We start from the raw sequence: 20,294 nt of genomic DNA, 5'->3' as shown, positions 1-20,294 counted from the left end.
GGAAGGATATGTTGTCAGTGTCAGAGGTCACTGTGAGGGTAATATGTGAGTTTACAAGACCACATTGATGGTATTATGCGAATGTCAGAGGTCATAGTGAGTATTATCAGCCATCACATGGAGGGGATTATGTGAGTGTCGGAGATCACAGTGAGGATATTATGTGATGATAGAAGCCAAGTAAGGATATTATGTGTCACAAGCCATAGATAAGGTATTGAGTGTCATTGGCCATATAGAGTGTATCATATGAGTGTCAGAGGCCACAGAGAGGATATTAGCTTGGTGTCACAGTAGGGAGGGTATTAAATGAGTGTCAGAGGCCACAGTGAGTTTATTATATGAGTATCAGAGGTCACAGGGAGTGTATTATATGAGTGTCATAGACCACAGTTAGGGTATTAGGTAAGTGCAGAGGTAAAAGTGAGGGTAGTCTTGTGAGTGTCAGAGATCACATTGAGGATCTTAGGTCAGTGATAGCAGCTTCTGTGAGGGTATTATGTGAATGAAGGTGGTCACAGTGTGTACTATGTGAGTATCAGAGGACACGTGAGTATATGATGTGACTCTCAGGGCATAGGATGTTCTGTGAGTCTCACGTGACATAGTGAGGTATAAGGTGAGTATCAGAGGCCCCAGTGAGGCTATTATATGAGCTTCAGAGGCCTCTGTGAATATATTATGTGAGTGTCAGAGGCCACATTGAGGGTATTATGTGTCAGAAGCCACAGTGTGGGTATAATGTAGTGTCAGAAGTCCCACTGAGGATATAACCTGAGTGTCAGAGGTCACAGTGATAGTCTTATTTGTAGGTCAGATGCCTCAGTGGTAATATTATATAACTATCAGAGGACACTGTGAAGGTATTATGTGAGTGCCTGAGGTTAACCTGAGAAATATGTGAGTGTGTGAGACCACTATTCACATGTATATCTAATTGCACTAGAAGGTTAAAAACTGTATTTGAGTTTTAAGCAAGATGATGAAAATGATGGTGATGATGGTGGTAGTTTAGCAGGTAATGATGACTGCCATTCACTGAGTATTCTCTTTGTGCAGTTCACTATGAGATACACTGCATCTGTGAGCTTCCTTCTTTGTTTCTATAGCCCTATAAAGCAGAAAGTGATAGCTCCATTTTACTGGTAAGAAAACTAAGGATCAAAGAGGTTAAGTAGTTTGCAGAAGATCACACAACTATATAGTAGTGCCACCATCAAAATAAGTCTTGAGAGCCTCTTTCCCATTTCCCATTCTGCCTCCCATCTTTATGTCCACTTCAGGATTCAGTAGATGCTTGGTAAATAAAGTAGAAAGGATAAGACATTGGGTACCTGCTAGGAGTGTTTCTGCTCACACTCATTCACCATTGAAGATTGTCTGTTTTAGTAACTTTTTTGCTTAGTATTTAAAGAACACAATTTTAACCCCAAAGCAAAATATATATATAAAGTGATCTATTAAGCCAGTGATCTACAGTGGCTATTTTTAATTTTGCTAATGAAAAGTCATGTAGTATGCATGAAAGTCATGACTGATCTTTTGCTGAAGTGTGAATTTTGTTCCTAATGCTTTCTATTTAATTCAACTTTTTAGACTCTTCACACTGCAAAATGTGACTTAGTGATAAGTTCTGTAATGCTTGGATCAAATCTGATATTCTAGAATACACCTATTAGAAGGCAGGGTAGTTCCAGAGATAGTAATGGGAGGGTGCACTTCATCTCTCCTGTCCAGGTACACACATAGCTTTGCTATAGTTTTCCAGATATTTTGGCATGAGTCCCCTGAAGAAAGGAGGGCTATAAAATGAAATACAACCTTGTAGTTTACAGGAATATGGCTGAGTCTCAGTGACTGAAAATGTGTGATGTGTGACTTAAAGGTTTTTTTTTTTGGTTTTTTTTGTTTTGTTTTGTTTTGTTTTGTTTTGTTTTTTTTGTAGTTGTAGATGGACAATACTTCTTTTTTTTCCCTGCAGTGCTGGGGATTGAACCCAGAGCCTTGTGCTTGCAAGACAAGCACTCTGCCAACTAAGCTATATCCCCAGCCCATGGACAATACCTTTATTTTATTTATTTATGTGTCGCTGAGGATCGAACCCAGTGCCTCACATGTGCCAGGCAAGCACTCTACCACTAAGCCCCAACCCCAATCCCAATCCAGGTCTTTTAATTAAGTAATAAATTATAAATTTGTTAAGTAACTGTAGAGTGAATTGTCAACTCTTCAGAGCATATTCTTTCAGTGATGCAACTGAAACCCTAGGCCTAGAATGTTTGTGGTATGGAGAAAGGGGAAACAATACCTCACGTAATTCTACCCGCATTGACTTCTAGCTACTTCTCTGGTTTTGGGTGAAATGACACCTGCCAAATAATCATACTGGTGTTTTGTGAGACCATTATCATTCCTGAGCTACTTCTGACTAGTTCTGCCATAACCTCAGGATGTTGTAGAATCTGGGACAATAGTTTCTACCTACATCACTCTACCCAGAGAACTTTGTTCTTCTTTTAGAAGGCCAGTTGTCATGGAAGGTATTTATTCCTTTTGATATCAAAAGGTAATCCCATAATTGATAGGGCATTTGGAATAACTGTTTTTACCCATCAAATTGGTTTTGAGCTAACTGTGTACATACTATGGGGCACTGAGTAAAACATACTTGGAGGAGGAATCCGTTCTTCCTTTTTATGGTTGGACATGCTCAGATCATCTCAGAAGGTCCAATACAGGGCATGGAAGAAAGGGGCAGCTGAGGAGACCCATTCAACCCCTTCCAAAGTTATGTGGTATCTTTTTCATGTGTGTGTATTTTTTCTCATCTTTTGTCTTTTACAAACTTTCATAAATAATATATGAATATATACTTATATAAGATTTAAATAATAAAATACATATAGAACTCCTATACAGACACTGTACTTCAGTCCCCATCTGTTTGTACCCTGATCTGTTTCTCTCTCTCTCTCTCTCTCTCTCTCTCTCTCTCTCTCTCTCTCACACACACACACACACACACACACACACACAATTTGTGTTCTCTGCCCCTGTGTTTTGTTCACTATCAATAATATGAGCTGCATCTTTCCATTTGTCTTCCTACATATTTAGAAAACCATAATAGATTTTAATATGTATTATATGTATTTGCTTATGAGTTTGCATGTGTGTGTGAAATGAATAAATGGGGTCCTTTGATATGTGTTGGTCTACAGCATGCTTTGTTCAATGGATGTATCTACATCTTTAGTGATAGAGGTTTAGTTGGTTTCTGGTGCTTTGCTATTACATATAAGGAGGTCCTTAATATCTTTGTGCATATATCTTTGTATACATAAGCAATAATATTCAGGAAGCTTTCTAGAAATGAAATTGCTAAAAAAAGATATAAACATTTCAAATTTTGGAAGATATTCCTTGATAACTCTTTAACACACCTTTTCCAATTTATACTCCCATGAGCAGTGCTTGAGAATGCCTTTTTCCTTACATCTTTTTCAAATCCTAATATTATTCATGTCTTCTTAAAGGCCTGGGTGAAAATCATTTTAATGTAATTGCTACTCTATAGAGGTTTATAGCTTGCTGAGAATCTCTCTGTTGGCTGAGGTTTCTCACCTTCTTATTTTTAGAGTTAGGATGTTGATGAGTGGTCTGAATATTTTGGAACACTTATAGAGAATTACCTAGGTGCTCATTAAATTGTACTACTAAGGAACTGTTGCTTATTTGATGTTTTGTTTGTACCAGGTACTATGCTTTAGTTACATATGTGATTCAATCCTCATGACCTGTATTAGTCATCATTGCTGGATTACATGTTATGCCAAAATTTAGTGGCTTAAAACTACACACACTCATTACCTCAGAATTTCTGCAATCATGAATTGGAGAGTAAGTTAGCAGAGTGGTTTTGACTAGCATCTCTAAGGTTGCAGTGAAGATCTCAGCCAGGGCTTCAACATATGAAGGCCTAACTAGGGTAAGAGGGTGACCATCTGCAAGAGTCCTCAGTTACTCCCAATGTGGACTTCAACCAGGGGATGTTTACATGTCCTCACAATATGACAGCTAGCATTCCCAGAATGAGTGATCCAATCAAGCAAGAGGAAGCAATAAAAATGTCTTTTGTGTATAACCAGTTTTGGCTGCTCACTCTCACTTCCATTTTATTCTGTTCACTAAAAGCAAGTCATTTTAGTCCAGGACACACTCCAGGGGAAGGGAAGAGAAGACTATCAAAGAATTTGTAAACATATATTAGAACCATCACACATTCCTCTGATATGGTTGTTAATCAGTAGTTTGTTGTTATGCGTACAATATTGATGAGAAAAATAAGTTAATTACTTACCTAACCTTATCTCCTGCCTCCTGGTATTTCCCCTATTCTGCTTGGACTAACCATCTCAGTGTTCATCACAGACACAGATTATTTGCTCTCATTTATTTATTTAGTAAATGCTTATCAAGTCCATGTCTTTGTGACAAGCGTACCCTGGAAGATGAGCAGACATGGTCCTTGATCTCATGAAACTTACAGTCTTGTGGAGGAGAGAAACCTTAATCAAATAATCACACAAAGATGTCATCATCTTGAGAAGTACTATGAAGAAAAAGTACCCCTGAGCCTATTCATGCTGTTATTCCCTATCCATTCCCCAATGCCACTGTCCTCTTTCTAACTTAGAAAGAATGCCAGCTTTTTAAATATAAAACTTAACTTTTCCTTCAGAAAAGTTGCTTAATCAGTTCTTTAATGTGACTTCTCTCTCAGCTTCTTGAAGTAGTTTTTCTTAATTCCTCTTTCTCACCTGTTCCCAGCAAATCACATCAGTCACAACTTCTGCAACTTCCTCTGCTACCACCATTTTCTCTTACCTAGACTATTCCAATTGCTTTCTTCCTGGTTTTCATATGTCTATAAAAGAGCAGTAGTCATCTTCCCACAAGTTATATCCAGTCACATAATGATTCTGCTTATACCTCTTCCTGTCACAGCTCAATTACAATCCATAGCTTTGTTCTGATTTACAAAACCCTGCCTGTTCTGGCCCTTTCCTGCATCTTTGGTTTCACATCCCCCACCAACTGAACCCAACACATATTATTTTATCCTGCCACCTGAACTTTTTGTATTCTTTAAATATGTCAAGCTCTTTCCTGTAATGGGACCTTTACCTAGAAGATCCCTCTACCCTAAAGTGTACTTCATCCAATCTTTGTATGATTAATTTCTGTTTTTTATTTAAATTTTAATTTAAATTCCTTCTATAGAGACCTTCTCTGACTTTCATCCAAAGTAGCTATTGAGTCACTCTTAACAGGTCACCTTATTTTAATTTTCTTCTAATGCTGTCTACCATCTAATATTTTACTTAAATAAAATAATTTATCACCTTGCACTGAAACATAAGCACCATAAGATCCCTGACATCTGTGTTATTCACTGTAGGTATGTAATAGAATTTAATAAATATGTGTTGCATTAAAAGTGAATAAAAAAATAGTCATGTCTCTGAACTTACCTGTGCTAAGGGAAAAGAAGGAAATGAGAACTTGAATTCCTAAGTTTCCAAGTTCTTCATTGGACTCCCTTATCCAGAACTAACTTCTGCTCACTCCAGGAGCTCTGTTTAACTTCTTTACATAGTACTTAGTACTTTCTGATTCCCTTGTTTTTCTCTTACCTTCTGCTGGGATGAAAACTCCATTAGGGCAGAACTCCATGATCTTATTTGCCACTGTGTCCTCAGAGTCTTCAACAGTGCTTGGCACAGAGATGATGTTCAAGCATCTATTAAAGGAACGATTGGGTATTTGGTACTGCTAGTCACTCTGGTGCGTGCCACACTTCTTGGCCTATAGCAGTGCCCAGAGACAGCAGTGGTTACTCCACAAGCCCATTCTTGATATCATTGCTATTGGTAGATCCATATTCTCATCCTAGAATTTGGAATAGGAAAGCAGTTTGGATTTGAGAATCTTTGAAAATTATTTCGAGCTACTCAGGAAACCTTGTTAGAATATTATCTCTGCAGCCTGAAATTGAATGTTGTAAAGTTTTCCCCAGTCTCCATGCCAGGTAAGTTCAGCTATTTAGAATTCTACCTCTGTGTAGCAGGAAGAAAGCCACTTTAAATTTTGATTCAGTTCTTATTTTAATACATTCATTGAGTCAGTGGTATTTATTTAACCACTTCAGGGAACAAAGTAGTGCTTTGGAAGAGTTACTGAGTTTTTAATATTAATCACATTATTAAACCAAAACCAAATCCCTAAGTAGTTGAAAGTGTTGTTTAAATTGTCAAGGTATAGTTCCTATAGACTATGCTTTATAATGATGAACTTTTATTTAATAAAACATGTTCCCACATGGACTGGAACAAAAATCAGTTAAATAACTGACGATGTTATATTTTACCAAAGCGAACCCTTGAAGTGGTCCTTGATCATTAGTTTTCTTCTTGTCTAACCATTGAAGGATTGTGTGTAATCACTGCATCCTTCGGATAATTTACAATTGTAGACCTTATAACTGACAGGACTAGTATAAAGAATAATAAATTTTCTTTCCCTCTTTGGCCCTAGTTTAAATTGAGAAGAGAAAGAAGGGGTATTATTACTGCTGCCTGAATCTCAACTGTCTCCAAGGTATGTTGATTTCTTTACTTCTGAGAACTGAAAGGGTACTTTGACTTCATCAGATCAGACATGTAGTTTGTGAAGAAAACATGTCTATACATTCTGTTTTCATTATTTGTTTTTCCTTTTCCTTCCAGATTTCTCTGTTGACTTCTGCAGTAAACACCTTAAAGCCAATGTTAAGTCAGCTGAGACTTAATTAGCCTGCCTACCACTGTAGAGGGACTTTAGAAAGTAAGTTCTTTATATGGATACTGTGATTAGCCTACTGCTAGAAATCTAGCTTCTTAAAAATTTGCTTTGAAAGCCTGGCATTTAGAAAAGATTTTATTTTCCTCTAGAAAATGTTCTTTAAACAGAGAAAATTTGTTGGTTCTATACATGTAGGAAATTTTACATATTAGAATTCATAGTTTGAAGATATTTGAAATAATTAAAAATATTTATCTACATTCAGTTAGGATTTAATGTAAATTAAAATCACAATATGCCACTGTACTTCCATTAGAATGGCTAAAATTGAAAGGATTGTGGTACCAGTTTCAGTGAGGATATGGAGTAATGGGAACTCACTGTTGGTGGAACTGTAAAATGGCTTGAGGATTTTAGAAGACGGTTTGGCAGGTTTTTTTTTTTTCTTTTACAGAAATCAAAGCACAGATCTGCCATATGATCAGCCCTTCACTTCGTAGGTATTGTGATGTTCAGAAAGCATATGGTGAAGAGAATGAAGATATAAGTTCACATAAAGACTTATACATAAATGTTTATGACAGCTTTATTTGTAATAGTAAAATACTGAAAACAATGTAAATGTCCATTAGCAGGTAAGTAGAGAAACTCTGATATGGTCATACAGTAGAATGCAGCATCCTGAGTAGCTACATCATGAATGAATCTCGACAATGCTGAGTGAAAGGAGCCATACTTTAAAATGTATACTCACTTTTTCAGAATCCTAGTAAGTACAACTGATATATAGTGACAGAAAGTGTATCAGTAGGTACTTGGAGGGGGAATTATAGAAGGGCATGAAGACACTTCTGGGAGGGATAAGTGTTTATTTACTTGATTGTGGTAAAAGTTTTACTGCTGAATTTATGTCAAAGTAATCAAACCATTTTGAATATGTATGGTTTCTTGCATGTCCATTATATCTTAATAGAAATAGTGTTAAAAAGAAAAAAAATGACATCTGTACGTGTTTCTGTTCAGAATGTAGCTTCCATTGGCAATACTTTCAACAGTGTCCATATAGCTGTGGAGGCAATACAGAAAACTGGATGAACCCAAGGAAACCATGGAATTGCTGCAGCATGATATGGTAAGGAGATCAGCAGATACTGCAGAAAGGCATCATGCTTCTTACCCTTTTCTGCCTAAGAGTCATGATGCCAACTTTCTACTGATTTCTACAGGTCCTCTACAGACCTTTGTAAAATATCTAATAAGCAATATGTCCTGACTGTTCAGCAATCTATAAAGTTAGCAGTTAAGGAAAAGAATTGAGCCTGAAACTCTTGAAAACTGTGTGCTGGAGGAAATAGTGACAAAACAGTTCCAGAGGATAGAATGGGTAGGGTGAAAAATAGAAAAGAAGGAAAGGGACATGGACAATTGTCTCAATTTATTGCTATATAACAGATCACCTCAGTTATTATTTCTCATTAGTCTGAACATCAGGAATTTGGGCAGGGCTCTTAAACTCCCAAGCACTGAGAGGCCAAGGGAAGAGGTCATCTAGAGGATGAAAGGCCATCTTGGATGTTCCAGCTCCAGCCTGGTTTTGATGGAATGCAGCCATGTGTGTGTGATCTCAGTGTATAACACATAGAACAGAACCACCCCTCCCACCTCAGCTGAACACAGTCACAGAATCATGAGAAGTAATAAAGTGTTGTTTGTTGTTATTTTAAGCCACAAATTTTGGGGATAATTTTTATGCAGCAACCAATAGCTGAGATGCAAGTAAACCCCTGCAGTGCCCAGGAATTGTTTTCAAATTCTGCTACATATGTCTGCAGTCATTCAAAGGCCTGAATTAATCATGTAGTGGGTAACAGCTCCATGAAAGATTTATGAAGGGTGAAAAAGGATGGCACAGCCCTTGATGTGTTGCTGAAGGGATGAGTTATTTGTATGAAAGCAGGACCATTCAAAGCACATGTGAGTTCTCTAGCCTGTCCACTAATTTCTAGATCTGCCTCACATGTGTCTACAAACTTCAGAGAGTTCAAATAGGACAGTTTGTACCAAGGGGACTATAGTTCTATCAGAGAGCTCAGGAGGGAGGATTTTTCATGTTCTTCATAAACAATTATCCTTGTTATTTAGTGGTACCAACTCAAAGGGAAAAGCATTGATGTGAGTGTCCAGACAATTGACTTCTAGTTGGATTTGTTACTGAGGAACTCTCTGACCCATAATAATAAAGAACCCCTAACTCAGCAGATCTTTTATCTTGAGTGGGTTTTCTACTAGTCATTTTCTGAAATACTTTTTCTAATTGAAATATTCCTTCTTTCTAGAACTATTGGTTTCCCTTCCTTTTGTTTTCAATGTTGCTTTTTCTTTTTTCCCTCATAAAACCAGGGTTGATAAATACCTAGGTTGTCGAATTTCAAGGGAAATAATTTACTTTTACCAAATATATTCTGTTGTAAATAAGTCTGCCTGTTTTTTAGCAAGGGGGCAATGGGAGTAAACCAGAGATTGAACTCAGAGGTACTCAACAACTGAACCACATTCCCAGTCCTGTTTTGTATTTTATTTACACACAAGGCCTCACAGATTTGCTTAGCACCTCACTGTTGCTGAGGCTGGCTTTTTAAAATTTTTAAAAGATTTTATTTGTTCTAATTAGTTGTACATAACAGTAGAATGCATTTATACATTTTGAAGGATCATACATAAATAGGGTGCCATCTCTCATTTTTCTGATTATACATATTGCGAGATCACATCAATCATGCAGTCATACAATGTACATGAAATAATTATGTCTGTTTTACTCTACTAAAATTCATTCCCCCATACCCCTTAACCCCTTTACTCCCCTCTACCTAATATGAAGTACCTATTCCTCCCTATCCCCCACCATTATTGTGAATTAGCTTCCACATATCAGAGAAAACATTTGACCTTTGGCTTTTTTGGTTTTGCTTATTTCACTTAGCATGCTTTTCTCTAACACCAACCATTTACCAACAAATGCCAGAATTTCATTCTTTAAACCTCAGTAATATTCCGTTGTATGTATGTTCGTGTGTGTGTGTGTATGTATTATATATATATATATATATATATATATATATATATATATAATTTTATTTACTCATTCATCTGCTCAAGGTCATCTAGGTTGGTTCCATAGTTTAGCTATTGTGAATTGAGCTACTATAAACATTGATGTGACTGTGTCACTGTAGTGTGTTGATTTTAAGTCCTTTGGGTATAAACTGAGGAGTGGGATAAGTGGTGGATCAAATGGTGGTTCCATTGCAAGCTTTCTGAGGACTCTCCATACTACTGTCCATAATAGTTGTACCAGTTTACATTGCCACCAGCAATGTATGAGTGAACCTTTTTTCCCACATCCTCACCAACGTTTATTGTTACTTTTATTCTTGATGATTGCCATTATGATTGGTGAGATGTAATATTAGTTTTTGATTTGCATTTCTCTAATTGCTAGAAATGATGAACATTTCATATGTTTATTGATCGGTTGTATATCTTCCTCTGTGAAGTGTCCGTTCAATTCCTTAGCCCTTTTATTGACTGGGTTATTCGGTTTCTTGGTGTTAAGTTTTTTGAGTTCTTTATATGTCCTAGAGATTAATGCTTTATCTGAGGTGCATGGGGTAAAGATTTTTCTCACAGTTTGTAGTCTCCCTCTTCACATTATTGAATGTTTCTTTTGCTGAGAGGAAGCTTTTTAGTTTGAGTCCATCCCATTTATTGAATTTTGATTCAACTTCTTGTGCTTGGGCATCTTGTTAAGGAAGCCAAGTCCTAGGCTGACATGGTGAAGATTTTGACCTACCTTTTCTTCCAGTAGTTGCAGGGTGTCTTTTCTACTGCCTGAGTCTTTAATTCACAGTGACATTGAGTTTTGTGCATGGTGTGAGATAAGGGTTTGATTTTATTTTGTTACATGTGAATTTCCAGTTCTCCCAGCACCATTTGTTGAATAAGCTGTCTTTTCTCCAGTGAATGCTTTTGGCACTTTTGTCTATTATGAGATACCTGTATATATGAGGGTTTGTCTCCATGTCTTCTAGTCTACACCATTGGTTCGCATGTCTGTTTTGTTGCCAATTCCATGCAGTTTTTATTAATATAGTTCTGTAGTAGTTTGAGATCTAGTATTGTGATGCCTCCTGCTTCACTTTTCTTGCTAAGAATTCCTTTGTCTATTCTGGGTCTCTTTATTTTTCCAAATTAATTTCATGATTGCTTTTTCTAGTTCTATGAAGAGAGTCTTCGGGATTTTTATAGGAATTGCATTACATTTGTATAACACTTTTGGTTGTATGGCCTTTTGACAATATTATTTATGCCTATCCAGGAGCTTGGGAGGTCTTTACATCTTCTAAGGTCTTTCTCAATATTTTTTAGTGTCCTGTAGTTTTTATTGTAGTAGTCTTTTACCTCTTTTGTTACATTAATTCCCAAGTATTGTTTTTTGAGATTGCTATGAATGGGGTAAAGTTCTTAATCTTTCAGTGGATTCATTACTAATGTACAGGACTGTGTTTGATGTATGAGTATTGATTTTATATCTTGATACTTTGCTGAATTCATTTATTAGTTCTAAAAGATTTTGGGTAGAAGTTTTTTGATCTTCCAAATATAGAATCATATCATTGGCAAATAGCAATAATTGGAGTTCTTATTTACCTATTTGTATGCCTTTAATTTATTTATTCTGCCTAATTTCTCTGGCTGGAATTTCAAGGATTCCAGTCCTTGAGTAAAAGTGGTGAAAGAGGGCATCTTAGTCTTGTTTGTTTTTATAGGAAATGATTTCAATATTTCTCAATTTAGAATTAATGTTGGTCTTGGATTTAGTATGTGTGGCTTTTGTGATTTTGAGGTATGTTCCTAATCGTCCTAGTTTTTCTTGTGTTTTGAACTTCATGTTTGCTGAATTTTTTCAAATGCTTTTTCCGTATCTATTGAGTAATCATATGATTCTTGGCTTTAAATCTGTTAATACAATGAATTGTTTATTGGTTTCCATATGTTGAACCAATCTTGCATCCCTGGGATGAACTCCACTTGATCTTGGTGCGCAATCTTTTTCATATGTTCCTGTATGTGAGTCGCCAGAATTTTATTGAGAATTTTTGCATCTATGTTCTTCAGGGCTATTGGTCTGAAGTTTTCATTCCTTGATGTGTCCTTGTCTGGTTTAGGTGTCAGGGTGACTTTAGCCTCATAGAATGAGTTTGGAAAGATTCCTTTCTTTTCTATTTCATGGCATAATTTGAGGAGTATTGGTGTTAATTCTTTTTGAAAGTCTTGTAGAACTCTCAACTGAGAATCCTCTGGTCCTGGGCTTTTCTTAATTGGTTGGCTTTTAGTGGTGTATTCTATTTCATAACTTGAAATTGTTCTGTTTCAATCATGTATGTCCTCCTGATTCCGTTTAGATTAGGCATGTCTCTAGAAATTCAATGTCTTCAATGTTTTCTATTCTATTGGAGTACACATTTTCATAGTAGTTTCTAATTCTCTTTGGTATTTAAATTTTGTCCATTGTGATATTTTTCATCAAGTATTTTAGTAATTTGGGGTTTTCTTTCTTTTTCTCTCTGTCAGTGTTGCCTAGGGGTTTATCAATTTTATTAACTATTTTTCCAAAAAGAACCAACATTTTTCCTCAGTTTTTCTAATTGTTTCTTTTGTTCCAATTTCATTGATTTTGGTTCTGGTTTTATTTATTTCCTGTCTTCTAATGGTTTTGGTGTTGATTTGTTCTTCTTTTTCTAGGACTTTGAGATGTGATGTTAGGTCATTTATTTGTTGACTTTATATTCTTTTAATAATGAGCTCAATGCAATGAACTTTCCTCTTAGTACTGCCTTCATTGTGTTCCATAGATTCAGATATGTTGATTCAGTGTTCTCATTTACCTCTAAGTATTTTTTCATTTCATCCTTGATTTATTCTACAATCCATTCATCGTTCCATAGTGTATTGTTTAGTCTTCATATGTTAGAGTAGCTTCTATGTTTTGATTTTATTATTGACTTATAATTTTAGTCCATTGTTATCTGATAGCATGTAGGGTATTATCTCCATTTTTTTATTTACTATGTTGCTTTGTGGCACAAGTCTATTTTAGAGAATAATCCATGGGCTGCTGAGAAAAAAGTGTATTTTCTTGTTGATGGATGAACTATTCTAGAAGTGTTAAATCTAATTTTCTGATTGTATTATTTAGTTCTATAGTTTTTTAATTTACTTTTTGTTTAGAAGATCTGCCCAGTAGTGACAGATGTGTGTTATAGTCACCCAGTGTTAATGTGTTGTGTTTTATTTGATTCTGACATTGAGAAGGGTTTGACATTCATAGATGCTCCATTGTTTGAACAATAAATATTTACAATCATTATGTCTTGCTGCTTTGTAATTCCCTTCAGTAGTAGGAAATGACCTTCTTTGTCCCTTCTGATTAACTTTGGCTTGAAGCCCACTTTATCTGACATGAATATGGAAGCCCCTGCTTGTTCATGCAATCCATATGAGTGATAAATTTTTTCCCATCCTTTCAACTTCACTTTATAAATGTCTTTGCCTATGAGATGAGTCTCTTGGAAACATCGTATCTTTGGGTCTTATCTTTTAATTTGATCTGCAAGTCTATGTCTTTTGATTGATGAGTTTAGTCCATTAATATTCAACATTATTACTGAGATATGACTTGTACTACCTGTCATTTTGGTGTGATTCTGACTTTTAATTTGATTTAGTTTCTCTTTTGACTATTCCTTTCTCCCTTTGCTGGTTTTCACTTTTTTTATATACTTCATCATCATGGAATATTTTGTTGGCAGTGTTCTGTAGTGCAGGCTTTCTATTTCTGAATTCTTTTAACTTTTCTTTATCAAGGAATGTTTTTATAATTACCTTCATATCTGAAATTAATTCCACTGGATATAAAATTCTTGATTGGTATCTGTTTTCTTTCACAGCTTGAAATATGTTGTTCCCTGGCTTCCTAGCTTTGAGGATCTGGGTTGAGAAATAAATTCAGATCTGAATTGGTTTTCCCCTATACATAATTTGCTTTTTTTTTTCTCTCATGGTCTTTAAGATTTTATCCTTAGTCTGTATTTAGTTATTTTCATTATAATATGTCTGGGTTGGGTCTGCTGTAGTTTAGTTAATTTGGGGTCCTATAAGCCTCCTGTATTTGATTTTCCATTTTATTCTTTCTGTGTGGGAAATTTTCTGATATTATATCATTGAAAACTTTGTGCATTCCTTGGTTTGTAGGTCTTCTCCTCCTTCTAGCCTGATAACTCTTAAAATTGGACTTTTGATGTTATTCCATAATTTTTGGAATTTCTTCTCATGGTTTCTTACCATTTTCACTGCATGGTTGACTTTATTTTCAATATTAAATATTTTGTCATCATTGTCTGAGGTTCTGTCTTCTAAATGGTGTAGTGTGTGGTGATACTTTCCATTGAATTTATAATTTGATTTATTGAGTCCTTCATTTTGAATATTTCTGCTTGGTTATTTTTCCATAATCTCTAACTTTTTATTGAAGAGATCTTTCACTTCCTGTATTTTCTGTTTGATTTCAGTGTTTATACCATCCTTTGCCTCACAGGTCAGATTAACTTTGTACATTCTTAACTCTGTCTTGGACATTTCTTCTATTGTGTTGTCAGTGGCTTCTCTTATTGGGGCATCTTGGTTTGTGGCATTTTGTCCCCTTGTTTTTTCATGTTGCTTGTGTGTTCTCCCATCTAGTTCTATGAATCTGAGGCAATACAGATCCTATCCTGTAGATCTATGTTGTCACTGAAATTTTTCTGTATCCTTCCTTTAAGAGGGACACCAATATCAGTAGCACCTAGTGAAAACAGTATACAGCCTCAAATTGAATAGCTCCCAGCAAGGTGTCCACTGCTGTCTTGCTATAAACAGCAATAATGAGTTCAATCAGTGTTCGCAATAAAAACAGAATATTTTCCAGGTGGATTTACAATCTCAAACAATGGACAAAGAAAGAACAAAAACAGGACATGGTGTTTGTGGGGGAGAAAGAGGGAATCCAGAAACAAGAATTCATAGGAAGTGTGGAAGAGGAAGCAACAGAAACTGGGTGTTATGTGGAGAAAATGTAGAAAGGGAATCTTCTTGGAAGACAGACAAGTGACAGGAAGAATACATATAAAGAGAAAAAAAATACATGTATAAGAATATACAGAATATATAGCAGAACTGCAAAACACCATGCATACATTACCATCTTCAACCAACTGATGCACATAATATACCCTGCTCTAAATACAGTATAGGGAGATAGCCAGAGAAGAAAAATAAAATAAAATAAATCTCTGTGGAAAATTGAACAACTCTCTGTTAACAATGTCCAAAAGCTTCTCAGCCCTGTTTGTGGATTCCCACGAGACTGCCTGACCCATACAGGCCCTGACAACCCAGTCTCTATCACATTAATCTGGCTATCAGATGTCCTGGGTTCTGTCATGTTGCAGTCCCAAGATCTCAATGCCACGGGAATTTGGAGAGAGACCACCAGGCTTGAGAAATCCTGAGAGACAATAACTAGATGGCAGAAAATTTCACTCTAGGAGGAAGACCCCAGTTGCAGCCAAACCTGTAGGCACCTTGACACTGAACCTCCAGGTCCTGGCCAGTGCCCCCTTACAGGGGCAGCTGTGCCCCAAAATGGCAGTTGTAGTAAACCCACCAGCACCCCAAACAACTCCAGGCTCTGGCTGCATCTCAAAATGGACTTGTCTGTTTGCAAGCAAACATGGAGTCTCCCTGATGGTTGACACGTGGGCACTGGTAGTATCAGGAATCGGTGGCAGCAGGCAGCAGCAGCTGCAGATGTCGGTGGCATTGACTGCAGTTGGGATGACTGCAGCAGCAGTGGCAGCAGTGGTGATACAGCACCCAGAGAGGTGACCTCCAAGGAGTGGCTGTGGTTTGACAGCAGTGTTGTTAGTGGTCCATATCTCTGTTTGTCTTATACTAGGTCTGTGATGTGAACAGCATGGCTGTGGTACACCAGACTTGGAAAGGGAGATGTGGAGTCAGGTTGTTTGTCAAGGCCTCACTGCAAGTTGTTGGCACAGATGACAGGTGTATTATGTTACCAGTGCCCCATCTGGTAGGGAAGTTCTGGCACAGACTTCCAAAGGAGGTCTTATTGGTCTTTTCTAAGTTGTTTAAGGCAGGAGCAGTGACAGTGACAGTTACCAAAAATATTTGATATTTCTTTAAGTCTGAATTTGTCTTTCTGATTTATCCTTCTTTGCATGTTTGGGAGGGGATAAACCTCTTGCATATGATGTCAGGAAAGCCATTTAAAATAAACCCAGTCAAAACAGCTCAACTTACAAGGTCACTGAATCCAGGTCCTCATTTTACCTACAAGAAAACGTAGTAACCTATTAAATCACTGATGCCCCCTGACTGCAGTTTTCACATTGTCAGTGAAGAGAATGTAGTTTCTGTTTGGTTTTATTATTGTTGTTGTTTGTTTTGTTTTAATTATCTTTTGCATAGATTGTGCTGGGATCCTTGTAGATTATTTTCTTAACAGCTCTAGGCCCTACCTTAAAAGATTTTGTACAGCAAAGACATAGGCATCCATAAAATACAAAACCAAATATGGGAAATTGTCCTGTAAGTTCAAGTAACCATCAAAGCTAAAAACAAGATTACACATGTCAAACCCTGGCACATGACAAGGAGTCTTCGAACTAGCTCTGCCACAGTGCAGCCTTGGCAAGTTGCCTGGATGTAAATTTGAAGGGTGGAATAGGAAGACCTGTCCTGCTTTATAGGGGGTTATACGTGTTATACTACAAAACTGTGAAGACTAAAGGAGCCCTACTTTTTTTAAAACCATTTTGAGCTCAGCTGGTCTAACTAGGTGCTGAGAACCTGGAATGATTTCATGTATGTCATGCCTTGTGAAAATGTAACATCCTCAGACTTCCTGTACTGTCTTTGCTTTCCCATTTAATTTTTCTCTCACACAGAAAATTGGTGATAGTATCCATCTTCCCTACTACTTCTTCCAATGGCATCCTACCCAGCCTAGTCTGGGTAAAAGTTCTGTCACCTTTTATACTTCAAAGTTTTAAAGTTTGTGATTGAAACAACTAGAAGCACAGTTTCCACTGATCTCTTTGTAAACCTCCTCCCTCAGTCTTCCCATACTCCCATTCCTCTGCCACTCTTTTGAAAGTTTTCTGAGAACCTTTAAGTAAGTTTTACAAGTTTGTTTTTAAAGTACTACTTGTCATTAAAGTTTTAATGTTTATTTCTATCTTTAATCTTTTCTGTTGTTCTTTTTGCTCTCTAAGTTGAGTGATAGAACTGCCATTCTGAAAAGTGTTTTTGAATCAAGTGACAAACAGAAGTATACCATAAAAATCTCTCTGCTTGTGACATGCTACTTCTCAAAAGTAGCATTTTGGTCTCATGTGCTAAAATTTCAAAACAAAGTAATTGGTATATTAGTAAATAAATGAGTATTGTATCAGTCAAGTATCTTCTGCCAAGCAAGAGGGCCACAGTGAGCAGGATAGACATGTGACCCTTATTCTAGTGAAGCTCAAAAATCTGTAACACAAAAGTGAAGTGCACAGATAACTAATCACAAGTCTGATAAATGCTATAAAGAAGACATATAGGGTTTGTTGAGGGAGTTCTAAGAGATTAGGAAGACTTCCTAGGAAAGTGACTTAAGCTAATACAGTCAATTATCTGTACTAATGATGGAAGACAAAGGTACAGATCATTTAAAAATGGTGTCCAGTCTCAAAATCATTTCCCACGTTTAGATTGCTGTCTTCATACATTTGTACTAGTACACTTCAGTGTCAGTTTCCTTCACCTCATATCTTTTCCTTTTTCCTTCTATCTACCCATTGTCAAGATAAAATAAGCAATCTAGGATATGCTTTGATATCCCAGGAAAGTTTGATTAGAGAATTCTCTCATTAGACCGTTGTCTAATATTATAAGTCCTGGGTTGAGATAAAGGGAAAGCCATGAAGATTGTTACTAAATTACTACCGTGTTATCAAGATGCATCTTGCATTTGATGAGTTCAGAAGATGAGGTTTAGAGGAAATGAACTTAGAGAAGAACGATAGTGCAGTCACTTTTTGATGTAATGTGTTCCATCTTATTTTTTTATCCTTAGCATTTTTATATCACCAAAGGCATATAATTCACATTTTAATGCATTGTAAACTGGGCTCTTATTTAATTTTCTGCCTTTGCAAATTTTTTAAACCTCAGTTAGAGAATAATAAAATTTAAGAGCCAGAAAGAAGTGCTGAACACAAAAAAGTAACTGTTGGTTGCTATTCAAAAGTAGAAGTGGTTTGAGCAGTAGTTCACATTTTAACACAAAATATCACACCACAACACCAATACACACTTTTGCCTAAATTTCTTTACTTTACTTTTAGACCTTTTGTGTTTTTACTGCCATCCCAGTGTACCAGTCCCTTTGTCTTACCTCATCTAAGCATCCTAACCAGATGCAATGTGTCCTTACCATTCTTCAGTCATTTGACACCTTGTTTCAATTACCTTGGCTCATATTGGAACTCTAAATAGACTGACCTACTATACAGTAAGTATTAGGGTAGAAGTAGCAATAGAAGAGAGAAAAATAAATCCATAATGAATAAAAGTAATGTGAGATGAACTGATGTTCTAATACACATGAGCTCAGATCTCTCTTTTCACAAATACTTTGAATTAGAACTATTACAGCTCCTCCTTTACTTTTCTGAGAGTTGTTGCCATCAGTTGAACATCAACATAGGGGAACAGAGGGAAGTACAGGGGAGTGCTTGTGTTTTGTTTGTGTTCAACTGTTTTTATTGTTTTTGTTTTGTTATTTGGCTTTTTGGGAAGGTCTTCAGGGTTGTATGGGCATAAAGCTCTCTCAAGTGGTCTGGTCATGAAGCAGTGTGATATTTAGGACAGCTATTTAGGGTGATATAGCTCCTAGAAAACAATATCCTCCTCATTTAGGAAATGGGTGTTGCACAGGTACCTGAGCAAGAGTACATTTTCTTTACTGATGACCATACATGGCTTCTCCTATCAGACAAATGTTCACAGCAAATGAGATCATCTGGAGCACAATATTCCCTTAATGATCTAGCTTCAAATCCAGCCAGACACACATCAACACTGAACAACAAAGACATCCCTGTTATTTGTTCATTCATTCCTTCAGTGCCTTTACAGGGAACATAGTAGAGACTCAAGTAAGGTCTTCTACCTTAAATTTTTTTTTTTTTTAGTTGTCAGTGGACCTTTATTTTATTTATTTATACACAGTGCTGAGAATGGAACCTCACACATGCTAGGCACGTACTCTACCACTGAGCTACAACTCCAACCCCTTAAACCTTCTTTGATCTTTGTTTTGGGCAGAAGGAAGACAGTCCAAATTCTCGGTGTCCAAGCTGTGAGAGAAACTGGAGCTGATCGGTGCTCTCACAAACAAACCTGACAGCAGCAGGCCTCCAGAGACTGCAGAAGAAGGTGAGCACTGGGCTGGCTTCTGAGTATTTCATGCAGGCTTGGGCAGCTTGCTCCCACATAGGGAGTGTGAAAGGTGTTTCAGCAGCACTGATTGAACCCAGTGAGTGATGCCTGAGCTTACCAATATGAAGCCGATGCACTCTGTTTTCATTTAGAAAAAGCCCATATTGTACACGATTTGTACTCTGGTGATTAAGGGAAGAATGGGTAATGTTTAGCTGGAAATAGACTTCTCTGTGCTGTCTGCATACAATTATAGGCAAAAATGTTACTGTCATAACATAGTAAACCAGCTCTAAATGTTGTTTATGGTACTCTTCATTTCAGTATTAAATTTACTTAAAAATAGATTTTATTCCTTCGTGTAACCATTAACATATAATGGAATGATTATTGGATTAGAAGAGCACTTGACTTTGGTTTGGTAGGGATGTAATTAATTAATATTTGCAGATGCATTACCTCCATTATGGACATAACAAATGTATTAGACCTTTGACCCCTTTTCCAATAAGTATTATTTAGTTTGGGAAAGCAAGATAACCTCCCTTGGATGCTTTTGATTGGGAAGCAGAACAACAGTGGTAGGTCTTGTCCTAATATTTGGTGCTACATAATCTTATGGAAACACTCTTTTAGCACTAGCTTACCTGGTAGCATGTGCGCCCAGACCAGGCTTATTTATTGAACATCTCCCAGGATGTTAAAAGATCTTTGATATCCTGATTTTATGCTGTTGTCACTTGACTGCTTAAACTCTTACCATCTAAATATGGATAATGCCAACTTTACTATAGCCTGAGTATCACTTAGGTGAAATGTTTGGGACTGGAAATGTTTCAGATTTT

At 36.6% G+C, this 20,294-nt stretch overlaps 1 long non-coding RNA gene across 2 annotated transcripts; it reads left to right on the top strand.

Annotated features, from left to right (window-relative positions):
• Positions 1-6,796: 6,796 nt before the first annotated feature.
• LOC306652217 lies at positions 6,797-19,848 on the top strand. Of its 2 annotated transcripts, XR_013761323.1 has the most exons (4): positions 6,816-6,885; positions 7,298-7,478; positions 7,874-7,975; positions 19,336-19,848. It is a non-coding gene; the product is annotated as an uncharacterized lncRNA (long non-coding RNA). The 2 variants fall into 2 exon arrangements; XR_013761324.1 differs by lacking the exon at positions 7,298-7,478 and having other exon boundaries at positions 6,797-6,885; positions 19,336-19,842.
• The last annotated feature ends 446 nt before the right edge of the window (positions 19,849-20,294 follow it).

Source organism: Sciurus vulgaris (assembly GCF_902686455.1).
Source record: "Sciurus vulgaris genome assembly, contig: HiC_scaffold_146_arrow_ctg1, whole genome shotgun sequence".
Classification (NCBI taxonomy): Eukaryota; Metazoa; Chordata; class Mammalia; order Rodentia; family Sciuridae; genus Sciurus; species Sciurus vulgaris.
The sequence above is the reverse complement of the archived record's forward strand: the minus strand, read 5'-3'. Positions and strand labels throughout refer to the sequence as shown.